Source organism: Aquila chrysaetos, chromosome 16 (assembly GCF_900496995.4).
Source record: "Aquila chrysaetos chrysaetos chromosome 16, bAquChr1.4, whole genome shotgun sequence".
NCBI lineage: Eukaryota > Metazoa > Chordata > Aves > Accipitriformes > Accipitridae > Aquila > Aquila chrysaetos.
The window spans coordinates 13,393,452-13,414,925 of record NC_044019.1 but is presented as its reverse complement, the minus strand read 5'-3'; the positions used below and the strand labels follow the sequence as shown (position 1 = coordinate 13,414,925).

The 21,474-nt window shown below is 41.5% G+C and overlaps 1 protein-coding gene across 6 annotated transcripts in view; it reads left to right on the top strand.

Annotated features, from left to right (window-relative positions):
- Positions 1-21,474, top strand: part of OSBPL5 (oxysterol binding protein like 5) — a 186,903-nt gene that overhangs the window by 65,063 nt on the left and 100,366 nt on the right. The window contains exon 2 of one of the 6 annotated variants that reach the window (XM_030038989.2): positions 6,172-6,295. The exons of 4 other annotated variants lie outside the window; for them this stretch is intronic. The gene's annotated coding sequence lies outside the window, so the exon portion shown is untranslated. Of the gene's footprint in view, positions 1-4,459; positions 4,486-6,171; positions 6,296-21,474 lie in introns of those variants that run through there. One more of the 6 variants, XM_030038990.2, reaches the window with a different exon arrangement.

The window sequence follows — 21,474 nt, the reverse complement described above, 5'->3', positions numbered from 1 at the left end:
GCTGACTTTGGCAGTTCTTTAAGATTCGGGGTAAACAGTACATTAGGAGGTGGGAGGAGAAAGGCTCTGTGTGGAGAAACATGCCATCAGTGTAGACTTAGTGATTTAAATTGCTTATACCCTTGTCTCTTGCTTTTTTAGTCTTCCTGTTGCACTGTTCACTCATAGTGAAGTGCATGTATTTGCAGAAGTGATTTCCCTGAAATCAGGGGCCCTCTTATGTGAACAAGTGTTTGCTGATGTGAGTATATTGCATAGTCAAACCCTGGCATTTGTGTTTATCTATTCTGTAGTGGTGGGGAAGTGTTGTGCTGCTCAGCATTGACTCTTCTAGCCAATTCAGCAGCAGAATTAATTGGAAGGAAGAATCCTGTTTGATTTTTCCTTTGGTACCAGCTGCAAGAAAAGGCCCTACCGATAAACATTGCAGTGCATGCAGATTAGGGTCATACTGTGATGTACCCTTGATGGTGAAGTGTAAGGAGAGAAAGTGAAGGCTTCGGAGGGGTGATAGGAGGAATCAGAAAGTGTTCCTCATTAGACTGTGAGAATATGAGTGTTTGCACACTGAGAGCCCAAGAACCAGGTGGGACTGGTTTCCACGAAACAGTGTTTCCAGATAAGCAAGCACTTCATGTATGGTACTTTAAAAAAGCATCTGGAAACTCCTCAGCAGAAGTGAAGCAGCAGATAAATGAGGTTGCCTGGCTTAAAATCAGCCTCTTCTTGGGTGAAGCATCTTAGTAAAGGAGTAACTTTAATATCAGTAATGCCAGTGTTGTCCTTAATGAACATGGAAAGGACCCTTTCTGCTCATGGACTTCAGGATTGTTACCAGAGGGTTTTGCTGAGGTAGCTGGCTTCAGGTTATCTCCTGTTAGATTTAGCTATTTAATGTGAATTTCTGGGTATGTGAAATAAGATGCCGTGATTCCTCCCCTGAAAATCAGTAGCAGAACTCCTACTACAGACGAAGGAGACAAGGTCAGATGGTTTTGTCCCAGCAAGCATAATTAAGTCCACAAAATGATTCAGCTAGGAATATGTCTGGAGTGGCAGCTCATCCCATCTGCCTTGTTTATGTTGGCCAAAGAGGAGCCCATAGCTCCAAAGCCTTACTAAACCACTTGAATCTTCTCACTGAATTGAATACAAAAGCCCTGCTGAGGTCAGGGGGCCTTGGGGATCACCCAGTTTTAGGCAGATATCTGAAAGTTACTAACGCATTTTAACTTGCCTGTATTACTTGGAGATGATGCAGGAATGACTGGATTTGTGCATAAATGTGGGAGCAAGTGCTGTAAGTCGGAAACACTGTCAAAAATCAGCATTTTCCTTGTTGCTGTTGGGGGAAGTCTGGCCTGCTGATTTAGCAATGCTGCTCTGCAGCAAGGTGCTGGTTTTCTGGCCTTTGACTTTGCTTGTTCTGCAATGGTTAAATGCATCCTACCTCTGAAAGTATTTTGCTGTCCTGTGTGGTTTTATACAAATATAACTGAAAAGCCAAGTGACAGGGAATGTGGTGCTCAGTTATTTTCAGTGATTTATGCTCTGGTTTATCCAGTGAGGCAGCCTACGTACCCGAGAGAACAGTCTGAATATCTGTGTGAGCAGAGATCAGATAGCGGTCTGCCATGGCTTGCTGGGCTGGAGGGCTTAATCAGCTATTAGAAGATGATATTAGGAAATACGATTTACAAAGAGACTCTGTTCAGAGAGTTTTGAGTCTTTTGTCAGTTCTAATAGAATATTCAAGAGGAAGTTTGCAATTTCAGTCTAATCCTTTTGGTTTTATTTTTCATTTTTGTGTGCTTGTTTTTCTGCCAGGCAATTGCCCACTGCAACTATTTGCTAGGGCTTGCTTATCTAGGCTTCTGCTATTATCCTGGTTGAATATTATTATTTACTGGTATGGTAATACCTAGAGCTTCTGATCTGGGATCAAAGCTCCATTGTGCTAGATATTACGCAGACCTAGTTTATTATAGACAAGTATTCACTGTCCTAGGAATGTATGGGCTTACCTTATGATATCAAGAAGGGACAGAACAAGGTAACAGGAAAACATTCTCATGCAATGTAATAAGTAATGGTCAATGCACACCAGCTGTCTTGTTTTGAAATGGGAAAGGTTTGTGCCTGCAAAAAAAAAAAAATTATAATGGCTAGAAAATGTTATTTTCCTCAGCAAAACAGCAGTTTTCAAAGTTTTTTCATTTTTGTTGCCTCTGCGAAATACTCGCAGTGCTTTTTCAGTGCAGTATGGTTTTTGCTACTATTTTCAGGACTACAGCCAACTTCACCCATCAGTGGACACAAGAGGTTTCTTTTAAACAGAAATTAGGAAATCCCAGGTAAGAAGTCTGCATGACAAACTTTAGTCAAATGTATACTCCTTTGAATTAAAACCTGGCCTGAGCCTTGAGTAAGTCCTTGCTTTGGTCCAGATCCTGCAACCTTCTGCATCTTCTGACCACTTCTGCAAAGCAGTTGGCACGGCTCGTGTCACTCCTACTTCACATAAGTCTGCTACAATTGTGTTACAAGAGGCAGCATCACCAACCTTAAAGGGATTAAATGGATATAGTTTTTGGATAAATCTGAGTATTTGTCATATGCTGAACTGGACAGTAGCATTAGCGAGGCTGGGAATGGGCTGGTTCATGTGCAGCCCTACCAAGAAGGACCAGAGTCACTGCGGACACAATGTTAAAGATGAGCCAACATTGTGAACAAGGCAAACTACATGCTGGGCTGCGCGATGAAGCGCATTGCCAGCAGATTGAAGGAGATTAATATTTTCTTCTACCATTTGGTGCCCTGCCACTTCAAGGGGGTTGTGGAGAAGCTGAAGGGGCCCAAACCTGCTGACCACATTTGGTGTGCGAGAATAGCAGTAGCAGTGAGTTTGAGACATTTTCAGAGTATGACAAAGTGAAAGCTGAATGTGTCCCAGCAGGCACAAAGTCTAGGAATTTCCCGTTCTGTGGGAATGAAGGTTTGAAATGTTACCTTCCCCATCCTAAATGCCTTCTCAGCAAGCCTGCCTGTACCACGGGATTTGTCCACCTAAGTCTGGTGGTGTCCTTAGAAAAAATCAGCTTTTGCATTATCAGCCTCAATAGGAGGGTGCCTAAAGCTTGCAGGGTCAGGTTTGTTTTGTTTGTTGTCTTGTTCTGGGATTTATTTTTTTCCTTTTTTTGGAACAACAGTGTATTTCTCCTGCCAGCAGGGAGGCAAACATCTTATCCACCTTGGAACTATGCAGCCTGCACTTCTGTTCTTCTTCTGGCTCCCACACTTGGCTTTCTGTTGTTGCTGCTGCTGGTGAGCTTAATTTCAGAGGCTTAGCAGACAGATCCAAATTTAGGTCTCTCTGCCTTTAAACAGAACAAAGTCTACAGAAGGCATTTTTTAGGGTAGCTATTCAGAATAGCTAATAACAGAGGCTTATTGGCTGCACGTGAGACTACACAGCATCCCTGGACACAGCCGTGCTGGGCACTTGGCTTTTCTTCTTTTATGCCTTCATTACTTGCCATGGTGATGGCCCTAGGTGACAGCAGTCCCAGGGAGAAGTTGGGAGCAGAAGCCTCCAGCCGGGCTTGATGTGGGACTAGAGTTACTTTTACTTCTCAAGGCTCTGGATCACCTCATCCCACCCAGGCCTGTTTCCTTGCTCAACTTACATACCGATCTCCTGATGCATCTCCTCTCTTCTTCATATTCCTAGTGAAATGCTGGTGCAGTGAGTTTTATTCTAACCTGGCAGGGAAAGATGTTTCCTGAGCAGAAGATAGCATAAAAGGGTGGAGCAGAGATAATTTTGCTAATGCAAACTGGATTAGTGTATACCTTTGTAAGGACTGTAGCCAGGAGGGCTGTATTATATAGCTCTTAGACTGCTTTGACTTGCAGAATGATTGGAGGTAGGAGCTGGGGCATTTTAAGAATCAGAGAGCCATTTCTGGCTTGTTTGGGTAGAGTTGAGAAGCAAGAGGGAGGGGGCTGAAAATGAACAGGCTGGGGAGAAGCTTAATGTGGCATGTAACTAATTGCAAGACAAATGTTGTTGTCTTGTTTGTGTCTTAATTATTTTATTTTAAAATTGGCTAGCAGTTAACTACTTATTACTTGAAGTCCTTTATGTCTTCAGTTTAAAATCTAAACTGTAAGGGAATTCAGAGCTCTCCACAGTTGACTAGAAGCACATTTTAAAAGGTAGCCTGCAAGCTTGAATTTAGTTCACTTTGCCTATGTTCTTTGGTAAATGTGTAGCTCCAGGAGTCTACCTATAGGTGTGTCTGGTTACTGTATTTTTTTTCTTCTTAGATTTTTAAGTAGCTAATAGTTGAGTAAGCGAAAGCTGGGCAAAGGTATTGTGTTATTATCGGTTGCTCTATTCACTACTCAAGTCTCCTTCACTTTTTTCTTTAAAGGGATTTGAGCCTGACAGCCTTCTGGGTTGTATAATGGCTGTGCGAGGTGAGTAGCACCCTGTGCCACAGCTGCCAACTGCATGCTGCACCCACCTTCCTCTCCTTCCAAAATACTGCTCTGGCTCTGGAAATGTCTACATTTGAACCTGGTCCAGGTCTTGTGACAGTTCTTTACATGGCTTCTTGAATGCATAAGTTTAGCCAGAAAATAATGAAATACGCTTTGAATCTTGCCTCACATGCTACAGATCTGTGGGAGGAAGATGGTAGTAGCTACTTGAATGATTTCCAATGTTGCATGTAAGTCTTGGGTGGAATTAAACTGCTATAAAATGAGCTGCTGCCACAGGAGCAATGTAGTAATGATTTCAGGGTGCTGAAGAATGCTTAGTCAGGATTTGGGAGAATAGCCACGCTGGACCATTACCTCCTGTGCCTTTGTTTCTTGTTTTTCTATCATGATGTTCCTGCTTATGGCCTTAACATCAGTGAGTGGGACATGGGAAGGAGCTAAGGATGCCTTTAGAACTGTGAGGCATTTCAGTGTGGTGATAAATGGCAGAAATGACTCCTGAACTGTCCTTTGAAGAATTTCACCCTTCTGTTTGATACCACTTGCTCTGTGCTGCTTCTTCCTGTGCTGAAATGATTGCTGTTGAGGATACAGCTGTGAAAAGGAGTTGGGAGTGTGGCTGGTTTGTCTTTATCAGCAAATGCCATGCTTGAGGGGGGATTTGGGGTAGGTCGGGTAAAGGAACAGAGGCCCAGAGTCCTCCCCTTAAACTTCAGGCTCTTCAGTGAGGTATGAAGGGTACAGGGCCGTTGCTGGTCTCCAAGCATCTTTCAAGGGTAATTCTTTGCAGGGGTATTGGTAATAAGATTGCATAAATCTGGACCAAAGTGTGTCATCTTTATGCCATTAGCTCCATCCCCAGCCTAATTCAGCAGGGACCAGAGAACCATCTTTTTTCTATTTTAGGGTCAAATACCTACTTTGCTGGCATTTCTATCCTTGGTTCATTAAAATTAGAACTGTTCTGTAAGACCTCAGCCATTCATTAAGCTAACAAACAAGTCCTGATTTTAATTTCTGTGGCTGGAATTTAATTTTGCACAAGCCCTGGTGCACAGGAAGCTTATAGACACTTCTGTGGTTGCCTTTCAGCGGGCTCATTGGTACTTATGCCACAATATTGTTATTACTAGCAGGAACACACTAATGCCTTCCTACTTAAACCTGTCTAGGAATCTATTAATGGGGTGGCCTTCTTCCAAATTGCAAAGAGGAGCAAAAGCTCATCAGACAGTGTAAATGGTGATAATTTCAGCAAATGCTTTCTGTGTAAGGAGATTGATGTTTTAAGTGTCTCGGCAAATTGGTAATGATGATCAGCAATTCTCTACCATTCTTCACAAAGGAACAGGTCCTTGAAAGAAGCAATTAAGTGCAGCCACCTTCTAGACTGAGCTAATGCAGACGTTTCCTGTTGTCCTCTAAGTTAACTATTAGACCTACAAGTCATGTTTAATGAGCTTTCTGCTTCTAGACCAGCAAGGAGCCTGCAGTGAAGCTGGGGAAATGTGACCAGCATTATGGCAAGTGCCTACTGCAGCTTTCAAATTACACTGGACAAAGCTGTGATTTCCTCGTAGTGGAAATGGGATAAACCAGGAGATGAGCAATAATTCTGCAGCAGCTGCTGTTCTGTCGTGCTGTTTGCTCATCTTACAGGTAGCAACTGCAGAATGAACATCAGCTGGTTCCCTAATGCAACATATGGAAAGATTACAACTTGGATGTCTGCGTACATCTTGACTCTGTATTCATAAACGGGAGGAAGAGATCTAAATTGAAGGTAAAAATGAATGCAGTATTATGTAGAAGCTTCAGTGTAGGGCTCCTTTTACTTTGCTACAGGAGACATCATTAGCACGGTCTATATGTTGCAGTAGCCCCTGAACAGCTTCACCTGCCCAGCTGCAAGATGATCAAATTTAAAGCCCTGATTGAGTAGGGAAACCCAGAGAGCAGTTTCCAGATCCATTGTTCTGTTTAACAACAAAACTCAGTTTCCTGGTTCAGTCTCCTCCTGAGCCAGTGTAAACTTCTTGCACCCACAGTGTCCTTTCACAGGGTGATCCTACTTGTGTGAAGAACAGAGATGTTGTCAGCTTTGCTTTGTAGACTCAAGGTCCTGCCTTGGAAAAGACAGCAAGCAATCAGTTGTTACCCACATTGATGCTGGTCATACTTTTACAGACCTTTCTTTTGTCCCCCTAAGTCAGGTGTTTTCCAGACTAGTAAGTACATGTATTTATGTAGGTATCTGTTGTCCTTTATTATAGGCTTCACAAAGTTGCCAGACACAAAACATTAGTCATATAGGCCTGTAGTTCCCTAGATCCTCCCAAAATCTTTTCTAAAGGCTTTATGTTTTTCACTTTCCAGTAATCCAGCTATCTCAACTATGAGTGTTCTTAAAATTCTCAAGTGAATGCCATCTAGTCCTGATTTGTTACTATTCCTTTTTCCTATTTGTACCAGAAGTCCTCCTGTGATCATTGAAATTTCAGATAGATCCTGAAAAGGCTCCACTGTGAGAACCTCCCCAGTTTCTGTTTGTGTTTCTCTTGCAATTAGATCTACACAGGTTTTAATGGATATGGTTTTTGTTAGTTACTTGAAACAGCTTTTAGATTAATTCCTGCTGTAAAGAATATCAAGAGGCTAGCTATGTTTCTTTCCCCTGTTTGTCACATTTTATTTTCACGTCGTTTCAATTCTCTTTAAAAGGAGAAAAAAACCCCAGACAAACATCTCACACTTGGGATGGTTTTTGTTGCTCTGGCAAGGCAAAGGGATCTTCAGATTTGGAAAATTACATTTATGTCTTTTTACCCTGACAGATCAGTGGAAAACAGTTGCTGCTGTAAATGAGAATTACACCCCATAGTTTTCTTCTGGCAAGACAAAGTATACTTTAATACAGATATGTAGTACTTAAAATGTTCATAAAAGTCACTTCATTGCTCTAAATGTAAGCGGTCACATTTAAAGAAAAATTAAGTGCTGCTCTTTCCACATTCAAGACAGCTCATCTAGGTATGACTTACTTCTCTCCTGTGTTTACCCAGTTCCATCTCATAAGACCATCTATCTTTTGATTGTGATGGGATTGAACTTTGTGCAGACAGGCTCACAGCTCACTTTCACACTGTGAGGACAGCTTATGGCTTTTCACATTGATTTCTCTGTGCCATTATAATGTTATCAGCTTGTTTTCATCCCCTGGAGGTATGCAGAAATGCAAACGCTAACCTAGCGCTCTCAATTTCTAGAAGTAGCTGAAGCCAATGACTTTTGTATGGAACTAAATTTCTTTCCATCTCATCTGTTTTAACATGGAGTCTTCGAAATGGTACCCAAATCAGGCAATTGGCAGGCAGGTAAATGACATTTCAGCACACAGGGCAATTTTTTTTTGCCTCTACTCTGATTTCAAATTGCAACATTTTGGTTGCATTTTTTGCAAGTCCAAGCAGGATAGTAAATACTGAATTGCCAATGCTAGTGAAAGAGTGTGCTCTAGGCTTCCTCAGCCCCTGAGCTGTTTTAACAATCAGCTCTCTTAATTTGTTGTTGGGCTTTTTATAAATGTCTTCACTTTTCATGTTTTTGTTATCATGAGAGCTAGAAGCCTGTATTTGCTTAGATAAAAGCTGATATGATTTGTATTCACTAAGAACACAGACTTGAGGAAATATACTGAATCCCTTTAAATTGAAAATGAAATGGCAAGTTTTCACAACCAAGTAAATGGTACAATACCAACACTTTATTATTTTATAAATGTATTTATTATTATTATATAACACTGGTCTCTGAACTTTTCAATAGGAAAAAAGAAATTTAGAATGTTCAGAGCTGGGTGCCTTGGAGCTGAGAGGTCCTTGAGGCACTTGTATAAAAACTGTTTGGCTTTCAGAAGTGCTGACTCTTGCGATAGCTGCTGGAGTTGGTAAAATCTGTGGCTGCCTTTGAAAACCAGGCGCGTTTTGTTCAGGTGAGCAGATGTGGAGTTAGACATGGACATCTGGGCATCACATTCTGGAATTAGGTCTGCAGTATCATCATTACTCCCCAGTCTGCCTCTCCACCTTGTTTGTGTTCACCTGTAGCTTGGTCTTTCATCTGCTGAAGCCACTGACAAAACTCCTTTTTTTTTGTTTTGGGTTTTTTTCCCCAGTATGGCGTGATTGGGCTGTATACTCTTCTGTCTTTTAATCTAAGATCCAGTAAGGTAAACAGGAAGACTCCCACTGACTTTGGAAAGTTTTAGGCCAGATCCTTTCATGATTCTCTCTTATCACCTGAGGAAAGTTGTATGAAGAGGTAATTCCTGATAACTTTCCTGAAGTCCCCTTTGCTTTTAGAGATCATTCCATTATTTTAATAAGGCCAACACCAAGGTAAGTGTGGTATTAGCTGAGAGGTTGTTAGCTTTGATGTTTATTAGTGCAGCAGAGGTTACTGGAGTTCCTTTTGGTTATATACTTGTGTTTGTAAAATTTGGCAGGAGGTACCAGGAAGAAAGGTAGGCATTCTGACTTGGGCATATGAACTGAAAGAAAATAAAATCGAGTTTCAAGTCACAAAGTTTCCTGTCCAATGCAGTATTATACCTCATAACACAGAATACACTGAATACAAGAGCCCCGAACTACATTTGAGATCCAGTTGAAGCCCATCTTCCCAGACTAGATGGGAAGACTGAAAATAATCAGTATTTGGGAGGTTGCAGAAACATTTATTGAAGGTGAGAAAGTTTCAAGGCTGAAAGAGGCGCCTAATAATAATATCCCAGAACTCGGGTAATTTATAGGCCTTTACATGCTGAAGGCTATTGTTGATGACAGTTTTACACCCAGACTCAAGCAAGTAGTCCTGCTCTGCAAACCACTGATGTACATTTTAGTCTACATAGGCTTGATTAGCCTATACCCTGCTGGTGATTTCTGTGCTTAGATGCTTGTGTTTTGCTGAACTGGAATATTTAAGCACGCACTTGAATATTTTGCTGAATTGCTGCCATAGAAAGGTGGTATAAATTGAGTTTATGTAATTTCTAAAACATTGCAATGAGTACTTCAGAGAAAGATGCTTCTCTGGATCTTTTTATGCTAGCACTTATGTAGTAGGGTTTTTTGGTGTTTTGTTTCTCAAAGTTAGACATTTGTCACATTATTCTTATACTATGTTAATTCTTTTTGCTTTTAATTCAGATACATTTTTGGAGACTATATTCTTCTGTTAAGTGAAATAAACTTTAATCTATCCTTAGACATCTCAGACAATGATATCTATTTATTTTCAGCTGAGGACATTTTGTTTTGAACCATTAGTCTCAAGATTTATTTCTGCATTTCCCTGTCTCCTTTTCATCAGATCTAAATGCAGAGTCATGATTGTTCTCCTCAGACCCAAGCCTTCAGTATCCTCTCTTCTTGGTTTCAGTTTGATTACAGCTACATCAGGAATACCGTCTTGAAATGCAGACCCCAAATATGTGGCTTTCTTCCACTGAGTGAAGTACATTCTTCCATGAAATCCAATGTGCAAAGTGATTTCTGGGCATGAGCCAAAAAGGATTCACAGATGTGGAGTGGTCAAGATTTTTCAAATGTCAGTCCTGATTTCAGGTTATCTTAAATCTCTGATATGTCACTTGGAAGTGCTGGAGAAGATCCTGGCTTGCAAAATGTGGCTGCTGAGCTTTTTGAAATTAGGATCTCTTACATTCTCTCCACTTTGGATGTCCAAGTTGCTAGGTGCTTTTCACCACTGATATAACAAAAATGGCCCATTCTTTTTTTCTCAAACTGAGGAATATGACTGACACTCTTAAATAACTAAGGAAGACTGTTGGCTATATTCAGAGAAGTGTGAGGTCTGTTTCTCTTTCAAATTTGCAGTTTATTTAAAACAAATTATTGAAAGTCCTAACCACTTGTATATGTCTGTAAGCTGAGGTGCCTGTGGAATCTGTCTTTTCTGTATCTGAAGGAGGAGATATAGGTGTATTGCACTGATGGATAAGTGGCAGAGTTGTTACTTGTAGGCAAAGAAATAAAACTGTATTATATGTCTATCCCATCTGTTGTGGAGAGATGCCAAACAGCACCAAGACTTGGGGTGTAGGTTCGTATCACACTCAGCTGATGTGAGGGCCAGCTGCCCCTCCATTGACCTCCCTTTACATTGGCATTTGCTCTTGTCTCTTTTTCTGAACTGGTACCCGTGCACATAAAAAAAGGTCCTACAAAACCATCTATTTATTTTGGGATGGTTAAACTCCCTGAATCAGCTCACTGTGCCTCTCAGCGAAGATGCAAGAGCTTGGAGCTGCCTTCCCTCCCAGTGAGGAGCAGACATTACCCCTCTTGGGAGCGGCTCTCTGTCGAAGCCATGCTGTTGTGTGATGAAGCCTGCATCCCAGGAGCAAAGCCTGTGTCCTGGGTTCACAGTCTCACCTTGGGATGCTTTGATGGGGGCTCCAGTGGATGGCTGAAAGCCAGGGAGGGTGCAGCAGGCCCACTCTTACTATCTCTGCAGTCAGTTGGGTAGGAGGGAGGATTGCTGCTATGGGGCAGTTCAGACCAGGGACTGGCAGGCTTTTCTGAGCCATCATGCAGAGGAGATGATTACTGATTCATAAAGAAGGGACCAAAGTGAGTATATTCCCAGCCAGCTTTCATAAATGTGCTCCTAAATCTCACTGTCTGAAACCTTCCACCACAGACATTTACTCACCAGCCTTCTGGATCATCCTAGCTGTTTTGACGTATGATATTTAGAGGCAAACATCCAGCCTAGCCTCTCTTTCACAAAAGTTCAGTAATCACTGCAAATCATTGTGCATATAGTTTGGAATTGCAGTTTAGATGGTTCTGAAATGACCCTTGAAAATGCTATTAAGTGAGGCTATGGGCAAGGATGCATCAGTTCTGACTATTTGAAATCCTCTGCGCTGGTTAAAATAGTGATTGATGTCTTCTCTTATACAATCCAGTCATCTTCCCAAGCATTTTACTGAGCTGTATCTTCTGGAAATTGATGGATAAGCTCTGGACAATCTTGCTACTGCAGTTGTAAAAGGTATTACTCCCTGCTCCTGTTTCTTTCCTGGGGGTACTGGACTCATAACAGAAACAGCAGAAGGAAACATGCAGTAGTAGCTGCAGTAAAAAATCCAGCGTCTCGGCCTAAAAACACTTCTTAAGCTGCCCCAAGGAAATTCTTCAAAGCCAGGGCACAGTTAGTGCCCCTGTTTAAGACAGGGCACAGCTCCTTTGTTAATGTTGCATTCTCAGATATACCATTGTAAAGCTTGATTGATTTTTCTTAAGCTGGCTTTTTTTTGTTTGTTTTGACAAGGACTGGAGAAAAGCCAAAGTGGTATCTGCTGGGCCTTTCCCTCCCTAGGGTGTTTGGGGGCAGGAGGCATGGAGGCTTCTCTTAAAATGCACAGTACAATTCCAGATGATTTAAACAGACTAAGAACCCACTTCACGCTCTTGTCTCAGATTGGTGTCTTGTTAAGTTGTTGCTTTCCTTTTCCTGTCATGTTAGACCTGGGGTAGCTGATATTTTCCTTTAGACCCCAGTTCTGGGAACTAGGGGATTGCCCAGAAATGCAACCAGTGCTGAAACATCTTGAATATCTTGCCTCTCCTACTTGAAAAAGAGGAATGAAATAAAAGAACAGAAAAATTACTATATTTTAAAATCTCATGGTTTTGTTGTTTGGTTTTTTGTGTGTGTTGGGTTTTTTTTGTTCGTTTGGGTTTTTTTTTTGTTTGGTTTTTTTTTTTGTTTGTTAGCCTTGTGAGTTTTATGGTTTGACTCATGAGTATATAGTACTGTGTCTTGGCAGTTCTGTGAGCATGCAGGAGTCTTTTGGCCATCATGGGGAGTTATGCTGAAGGGCAAATACAGCCTCATAATTATTCTAGTCTTTCTGTACAAGCCAGATGCCTTAGTGTCTGGAACTGCATAGTTTCCAAGCTTCCGTGATGTTCCCCCTCATGTCTTGTGACATCTCCAGCAGGAACACAGAAAATAATGTTAGCCAGCCAGCTAGGTATTCTGGGCAGATTGCTCTTGCTTAGTGCTGTGGTGCTGTGTAACAGGATGTTGTTTCTTTTCTCATGTTGCTGTCTGGTCTGCTTGAAGAAGATGATGGTATCTATTTCAAAAGCACTGTTTACACATGTATCCTTTGTCCTCAGCATGTTGGTTATACTTCAAGGTAAGAGAAACTTCTCTCTAGGAAGAACTTCTATGGGAAACAGGAGCTGCATTTTTAGCACAGAAGCTCCAAACAATCTTGGTCATCTGGAATGGGACACTTATGAGGTTTTGACTTTTTAAATAGGGGCTCCATCCTGCAAGCTCTTGTTGCTTCACAAAGCAAAGTCATGGCCAAGGATCTCGATGAAGAGCTGTCAAACCTGGGCTTGCTGTGAAGTGATACGGAGTTTCCTGACACAGAGCAGCTCTCCTGCAGACTTTCCACATGCCCTGCACCCCAGGGTGTGGGGCTCCTTTTCTCGGCTTGGTCTTGACAAACATTCTCTCTCCTGTGGGTCTTACCCAGAGCCTATCTCTTTGAAGGTGCAGTCAGTAGCAACACCTATAATCTGTGCTGCTTACTGATTCTGGGGGTGGAGAGTGGTTTCAGGGCTCCATATTAAGAATTTGTTGCAGTGTAATGAACCAGGCGTCATCTTGCCTCTTAAATCAGAGAGCCCAGGAAAAATTGTCTCACTGCTGTCTCTTCAGGATAATGTTGGCTGACGAGCTGGACACTCTGTGGCCTCTGCAGAGTATGACAGCAGCACAAATCATGACCTAGAGGACAGTAATTGTAGCTAAATTATTCCCTTACTGCTTCTATCAGCAGCATTTTTCATTTCACAGACGTGGCTTTTGTCCGACACCCGTGCTCTCTTTCTGTTCTGCTGATAATCCTCCAGTTGCGTGTTTTCTTTATACATCTCCTGTTGTATTATTTTTCTTGCTGGAAAACCCTTTCACATGCCAGCAAGGAGTTTCACTCTCAGAATATGTATTTTGAAAAAAAGCTCCATGCAAAGACCAACTTTGCTTTTATAACAGATGTCTGTTTGTCAATCCAGACACAAAACAGGTAATGACTTGGGATCTTGCCAGTAACCCCCATTCCTCCACCTATAATAATGAGATAATGTGTTGCAAATTAACTCTTTGTCTTATACTGGCAGATCCCAGAAGAATCTCCAAATGTGTTTGTTGAGTTAGTAAAACACTGTTGATGTAGATTTCTCTCTCCCTTTCTTCACAGACACCCCCATGTTGAGTTGTGGGCTTAGGTTTTATTTCTGAATTAAATTCAGTAGCCAGGAATAGGAGAGGAGAAAAATTAAGAGCTGGGAGAAGATTTTTCTGGCTGTGATTTGAGAAGGAATAATGGAACAGATACTTTGGGCCAGATACAACAGTCTATTTAGGTTCTTAATTCTAAGTGAAATAAATGGAAAAGCCAATAAAATACAGACCCATTCTGATGAAATCAATGGTAACATAAGGAATGTAAATAGCTTGTTGAATATGGTCCCTACTATGGTTTACGAGGAAAACGGATGAGAAAGTTCTCCCATCAAAACATGTCCGTATTGTAGTAACAAAAATGAAGATGTGAAAATGAACCGAGCAAATTGGAAGCAAAAAATTAGTTTCTCTTCTCCTTTGAACAAAAGCAAGCAGGATAAAAAGTGTCTTTTGGTACTAGAAATCTCTATGCTAAGTTTCAGCCAGGGAAGAATGTTATTTGCACCAGGTAAAAACATGTTCCAAATTCCAGAAAATGAGTCCTTAGCATGGAAATGCTGATCCAGTCCTAAGTACAGCTTTATAAATAACACATTAAAAACAACAAAACCAAATCTCTTTAAACCACTCCCAGTGGTCTGCATTAGATGAACTACAACTGGCAGAAGCAGAGGTATTGAATCTTTAATCACTTTCACAAAAAGGGGGAGACCTCTAAAGATGTACAGCTCTCTAAGATTGAGCCACTTTTAGGAATTATTAATTTAAATTTGACCACTAAAGCCTTTTTGTTCTTTCTAAATAGTTGTAACCTGGAGAATACTAAAAGGTCTGCTTTTCTCAGAATGTATGCTGATGTGATCTTAGCTGAGACATCTTTCTGTGTACATTGAAATACAGTGTGAGCTATGGGAGAGAAGATGAATTTTAGCCAAAGGTAAATACAAACAGTGCATTTCAAGCTGTAGCAGAAGACATTTCTGGTTGCAGCCTAATAGGCAGCTGTCTCTTGGTTGCAGCATTGCTTTGGCTCCTGCCAAATGGGCGAAGATGACGCGCTTTAAATTTTTCTGCCAGTTTTAGAGTCCTGCTACTTTGAGCATCTCTGCATTTGTTGAGCAGTGCACGCATGTATTCCTGCTCTTTCTGAGGGCACTCTTCGTGCAGGTGTCCTGCATTGAGACTACCCATCAGTCTTTGCAGAATGAGAGCATAAGTCATTTACAAATTAAGAGACTGAGATGCAGTACAGTGCTACAGATGCAGTACTGTATAAAGTACTGTTAATTGACGTGGCTGTTGCAAAAGCATCTACTCAAATGTATTTACTTTGCCCACTGTTCCTGCATTTAATGGACAAAACCTGTCATAAAATAAGTGCAAGTAGTTAGCAAATCAGGTTTTTCATTGTCAGTTCTGCTCATGTGGAATATAAGCGACCTCTTGGAATGTATGTAGATAGATCAGGTCCTTGGATGATCAAATTCAGCCCAATTCCTCTGGAATGAGAAATTCAGTGGGAGACATAAGAGACAGACCAAACTGCAGCTGAAAATTATTTGACATGTCTCTCTGTAAGGTTCTATAAGGTGCTTAAAACTGCTCAAATGGTGTTGATGGAGGGCAGTTCTGTAAGGAGCCAGGCATTCTGAGCCGCTCCAAATGATGTGAGCTGAAGGTCTGGCTCATTAAAGCTGATAGTCACAGGTCCTGAGGATGCATATGCATAGCTACCTTAAACATGCTGTGAGAGAAAATACCTTTTTGAGCATGAATACGTGCTAGTATCTTTCTTCATGTCCTCTTCCATATATGTGTGTGTATATACATGCATATATGTATTTACATGTTTATATATGAGAAAAGGGAAGAGGTGCAATATACTTCAATTAGCTTATTTCATATTTGCCTGTCTTTAAGAGAGTTGTGTGTCAGAGGTAGCAGAAGGAAGGGTTAGAGTTGGGAGCACTGCCTTGGAGCTAGGAGAATGTGCAGTTTGTTATTAGATGCAAACAATTTCAGGCTAGTGAAAATGGTCAGATATAATTTTAATAACCCTGGGAAGATCACTGGTTTGACTGTCTTCTCATTATGTGCCTTGGGAATGGACTCAATGACATTGCTGGTGTGTTCTTTTATTAGTTTGCCCTTCTATTACAGCAAAGCTGATGGGCTTACAGCATTAGGCTTTTTTTGCAGGAGATGCTGAGTGAATGGGTAGAAAACAGCAATCCCAGAATACTGTCAGTTCATTGCTGTTAACAAGTGGGGAGCTGGTCCTGATGCAGGACCAAAATGAAGTTGCCTTCAGTTTAACATGAGTCATGTGAAACAAATACTCTGCAATTCTGAGTGAATGACTCCTCCCTCTTGCAATTCATCCAAACCAATTCAAAAAGCCACATCATCAACTGGAAAGAAAATGCTTGCAGTCACGAAGCAAGCAGGGCACCAAAAGGGGTCTATTTAATCATTTTCATGTGTTGCTAATGGGAAAATACTGAAAGCAAGTCATCTGCAGTAGCAGGCATTTTTAAGGCTTCCACAAGCCAAGGTTTTTTAATGCTTGTATGACTGCACAGTAATTGGTGTCATAACTTTTACTGGTCACTGTCCTGCAGAGAAATTACAGTCTGTACCTGAGAGATGCAGTCAGAGCTCTTGCCCCAGGGAGTTGCATGTCATAGCCCAGACCCGATATAACATAGGCAGCAGAAGGTTAACAGGACAGAAAGCAGAAAATATAATCAGGAGACCTGGGGGTGACAGGAGGGGAGGGAACAGTCACATCTTGCAGCCAAATACATCCGAAGAGTCATGTCAGACTGCTGAAGATAACTGGTTCATAAGATCAGTGAGTCACCTGGAGAGCTCCATAACCAGAGACTATCCTTATAAGAGTGGTTGTGATAGAAAATGTAGAAATCCTGGACTGAAACTTATATTTTAAGTATATTGGGAGTTTTGAACATAGGACAACTATTTTAGAACGTAATATGTACCATATACTGCTGCTGACTTTCGGTGTTGCATATTTCCCTCGTCTTTCTCAGTTCACAGACTAATTTTCCCAGCTGTGTGGCAGCAGAACCACTCCTAGTCACCATGTCAGTTGATACTGGGTTTTTGTTAGCAAATAACATTGCTTCCACTGGTCCCAGCAGAGGTTTTCTTGGTCATTTGAAACACAAAGGCAATCTAATGTTTTCCTCTGTTTGGTAAATCTCCTTAGGCCTGTCTCAAGGTACCAAGGGGTACAAGACCTGGGATCTCATTTATCTTACAAAGTACCTACCTACTTATGAAATTAGTCCATGTGGTCAGCCAACTTGTGTTCTGGACTGAGATTCTTGGTTAGGTGTCACTGTGGGTTAGGTGTCACTGTGGGCTGCTGCCCTAGAAAAGTGATTTGAAATCCAAAGAAGTCCAAGGAAGCTTTTCTTGGCTGGTCCTGCCCAAACTGGCATTGCTGTGTGTTAGTCACAGCCCTCAGATATATATTGCCATTTAATTTTTAGGGCTCTTTCTGTTTTACAGCACTCATAACTGCTTGCAAGGGGGGAAAAAAACCCCAACGACATTATGAAGTAGATTAACTTTCATTTCAGTTGCCCTTTTCCTGTCAGTGCCTTCCATCATTGCCAGGAACCTCTGTCTCAGGCAGCACATTGAAAACAAAAGCCTAAACTTTTCCTTGTTACTGTTCTGGGTGAGCTGTTGGGTATAAACCAGCAGTACCTTTTGCAGTGATTTTTCACGTTGACAGCAAGCAGATACTGTTTGTTTACCTTAGTCATTCTATGGGAGGCAAGGCTGGGGGAATGTCAGCTTATTTTCTGAAATGCTAGCCGTTTCAGCTGAGAGCTTTCACTTTGCTATACGTTCAGAGCTGTTGGTGCATTTGGGGAAAGCCTGCTAGTTTGGGGTCATTTTGAATAAGTACCTACCTAACAGCTGTTTATGAAAAATTGCTACTTTGCATAATTTTTGCATATTTTTTTGTCTCACTTATTCATTCTAAAGGCCAGCTTTCATAATATATGTTAAGGGTACAAATCGTGTTTGCTGAAGTCTGTTAAAACCACAGAAAATAGCCCTGTGTTTCACTGTAAGAGGTGTTTCCCTCTGATCAGTTATGGTGTCTTCTGAAACCAGAGAAGTTCCCCTCGTGAAGAAGAGGTTGATTCTGATTTGCTTGTCTTAAAAATAGTGTAGTGCGGAGCATGGTTTTGGTTTTGCAGCTTCCTCTTCACGTAGTTCCAAGCTGACAAGATGCTTGTTTATGAAACTGAGAGCTTGAATATCTGGCTGTTATCAAAATGCCAGGGCTATAATTGGGAGCATATGCTAAAAGAGTTGAAATATGTAAGAAGGCCTTTTACATGATAAAGTCCATTTCCTTACAAAGATATGACAGATTCCAATAAAGGTTTTTCTCCAGCATTAAAGTGACGCTGCAGTGATTAGAACCAAAAAGCTCCTCTTTCAGTTTTTCACATGCTTGCTCACACAAATAATTTTTGAATTGGAGAAAACATGATAAAATAAGTGTTTGATCATTTTGGAGTTTTTGAAGTCATAAAAATGATGCTTTTCTCCATTTTTTGTGTTTAGAAATTTGAGTAATACAGAAAACTTGTCTGTAAAAGTTTACTTGGCCTTCAGCAAGGACAGGCTCCTGGAACTGTCTGTAGAAAGTTGTTCTAGAGATGTGAGGTTTTAAATGAGAGCTACATCCCCAGTAGTGCAGCAATGTTCTTGCTCTTTATACATTGGCAATGCTCTTCCAGATGGCAGAGGTTTGAATCCTGCACGGTCTGAACAGGAACACGCAAATAGCAGAGTCCAAACACAGCTGTGCTTATTTCAGCCCTTACGCATTCAAATGCCCCTGGATGTGCTGTTATGTGTATGTGAGAGCTGTCAAATAGATGCAGTCATTGGCTGATGCTTTGTAATCAGAAGTATGTGGGAAGCTTAGTGACAGGCCCCTCTTTTGCAAACGTTTGCACACTTCAGTAATTTCACTGGTATGAATAGGTCTGTTAGGCAGGAAAGCACTTGAGGCTTTTCATTTTTTCAACTTGGGGGAGTTTTAGTTTGAAAGACAGACTGAGGGGACTCTCTCCTTTGTCTTGGACACAGTCTGAATAGGATTCTTTTCTGTCACTTAATATTATTCCTGAAGGAGTGAAGTGAAAGAAGAGAACTTAAGATATGTAGAGACCTGTATACATAAATGTTAGATTCGGATATAGGTATAGATGTAGATGGAACTAAGAGGAATGATCACAGAAATGAAGTTACTTATCAGTGTAAAACCAGGAATGAAGAAAAGATTTGGAGATTAGTCCAAGTTTAATAAAAGTTTTTGCTGTATGCCCTCTTGAAATGCTGTATCTTTGCTAGAACCCCCCTAAGGTGCAAACTGTCACATAGCATTTCATATAGGCAAGATAGATGACAGTACCTCCAGGTACTGGGTTTCTGTAGGGGTTCTGCCCTTGCTTATCTTCCTCTCTTGACTTGTGTGTTGTTATATTATGGCTAATTACATCGTAAGAGATCAAAGGGTTTTTTTCCAAATCTTGTTATCTGGCCACAAAGTTGCTGGTAGCCCATTTAAGGTTTTATTTGTTTCCCTTTCACTGAGTGACTGCAAATTGAGAACTTCCTCCTAAGTGGTCCCTTTGGAAAATGCTGATGTGATTCCTGCCCCTTCCCATGCTCTAGCTGTGAAGAGCTCCCTGCTTGTGTGCAATGACCCTCCAGGCAGTGTGCCGGTGAGAGTCCATTCTATACATTGTGATGGAAAGCAATGGGAAAAGGTAATTAGAGTGGGATTTAATGTGATACATCAAGCATCTGTGAGATTGAGTTTACAGTTGCAGATTGGAGCGTATTATGCCTTAAGCTTGATTGATCTATTAATTTTACAAACTTTATACCCATGAAGAGAGACACATGACAGCACTCAGGACTGCAGTACCCCTTTTATTTGCAGACAGATTACCATACTCAAAGCAGGGACATGTGCTTTTTTGCTGCCTTGCCTTGCCAGCGTACCTCATCTTTGAACTGGAGGGTTCACAAGAGAGGTGGAAGGGCAGACTGTGAGTAAAGTACTAGGAAGCAGCTTCTGCTCCACCAAGATTATTGGGGGGGTTGCCACCGAATTCAGAGTGAATAACATCAGGTCCTAGACTGTGTTCTTGGAGACTTAGTTCTGGGTGCATCATCCCCTCTATCTTACTCCATTGTTGGTTCTCAGTACACCTCCAGCCTTCAGTGTGCCAAGGCCAGGCTCCCAGTTGATAGCTGGAAAGGCTCAGTGTGGAAGATATGTCCTTTGTCCAACCTGTGTGTGGTTCTGAACTGTTGGTGGCTTGTTTTGGATCTGCTGCCATGTAAGCTAGGTTCAGCTGCCGTTGATTTTACCTTCCTTCACTTGTGAAGTGGCTGCACCAGCAGTTAACTCCTGAGCCCCTTCAGTGGTGGGATGGAAGGCTGGAATGAAAATGCACAGCTTGGCCAAATTTCGGTACTTTTCTATAGGAGCAGCGCTAGGCTGTATTTGTAAGTTCCTGCTTCCAAAAGCGGGGGTGGGGGGGATGTCAGGGGAGGGTTTCAGTACTAAAGTTTTCAAAGGGAAGGTCTCTGGCTAGTGTGCAAAATTCACAGTATCTCATTCATAGAAATCACTGATTATCTCTGGTTGAAATATCCTTTAAACCAGCCCTAAGGCAGGTAACTGAGATGCTGAATTTCAACACAAATAGTTGAAATTCAGTTGAGTAGAAGTCCTCTACTGGGAAGTCTTGGGTAACTTTAATTATAAGCCATTGTTGTGATGTTAATAAGTTTGTATACCACTGCCCATGGCACTCTTGTTCTTAGTGTAAATAAATGAGTCAGATGAAGCATTAGGAAAAACCAGGTAACTGTAGAGATGATGAATCAGTAGAAGAGGCTGTGGAGGAAAAGCTGTGCAGTTTTCCTCACTGGAGGTCTTTAAGAGCATCCTGGAGAAATACCTGCCAGGCATGAGCTGAGTACACTCAGTCTTGCTTTGGGCAGAGGCGTGGGGAAGAAATGCATTACAGGACTTTTTGAGATCTCTTTCAGCCTGTGATGGAAGGATAACACGTTCATGAGTTAGTAACCATTTCACATAATTTTCTTACACGTCTGTCACTTCTACATAATGAATGTTGCCTTAAAAGCTAATTTGCTTTCCCTTGCAGCACCCTATCAAAAAGGCACCATAACTATAGTTAATTGGCCCCTCCCTGCCAGGTGGAGTAGATTAAGGATAACAGTGAGTGATACAGGTTCAGAAAACCCAACAAACGGGTGATGCTCTGCTGAGTGTCCTCGTAGCTTTGTGTGGGTAACAGCAGCTGTTGTGGAACAGAGCAGAGATCACCCTGTTTGCAAGAAGCATTTGGGTGGAAAGCATATCAGCCGGTGTTTGTTGCTGTGTACCTACCAAATGGAAGTCTTCTGGGGCAGCTGCTTCTGCATGATGATCTGCTAGTGTTTGGGGTTGGTTTTTGTTGTACTTCTGCGGGTAAAGGCAGCAAGCACAGCCAACTGCTATACAGCCACAGAGAGACATAGTGTTAAAGCTCTAGGATTGCATCTTGCATTTACGCCACATAGCAT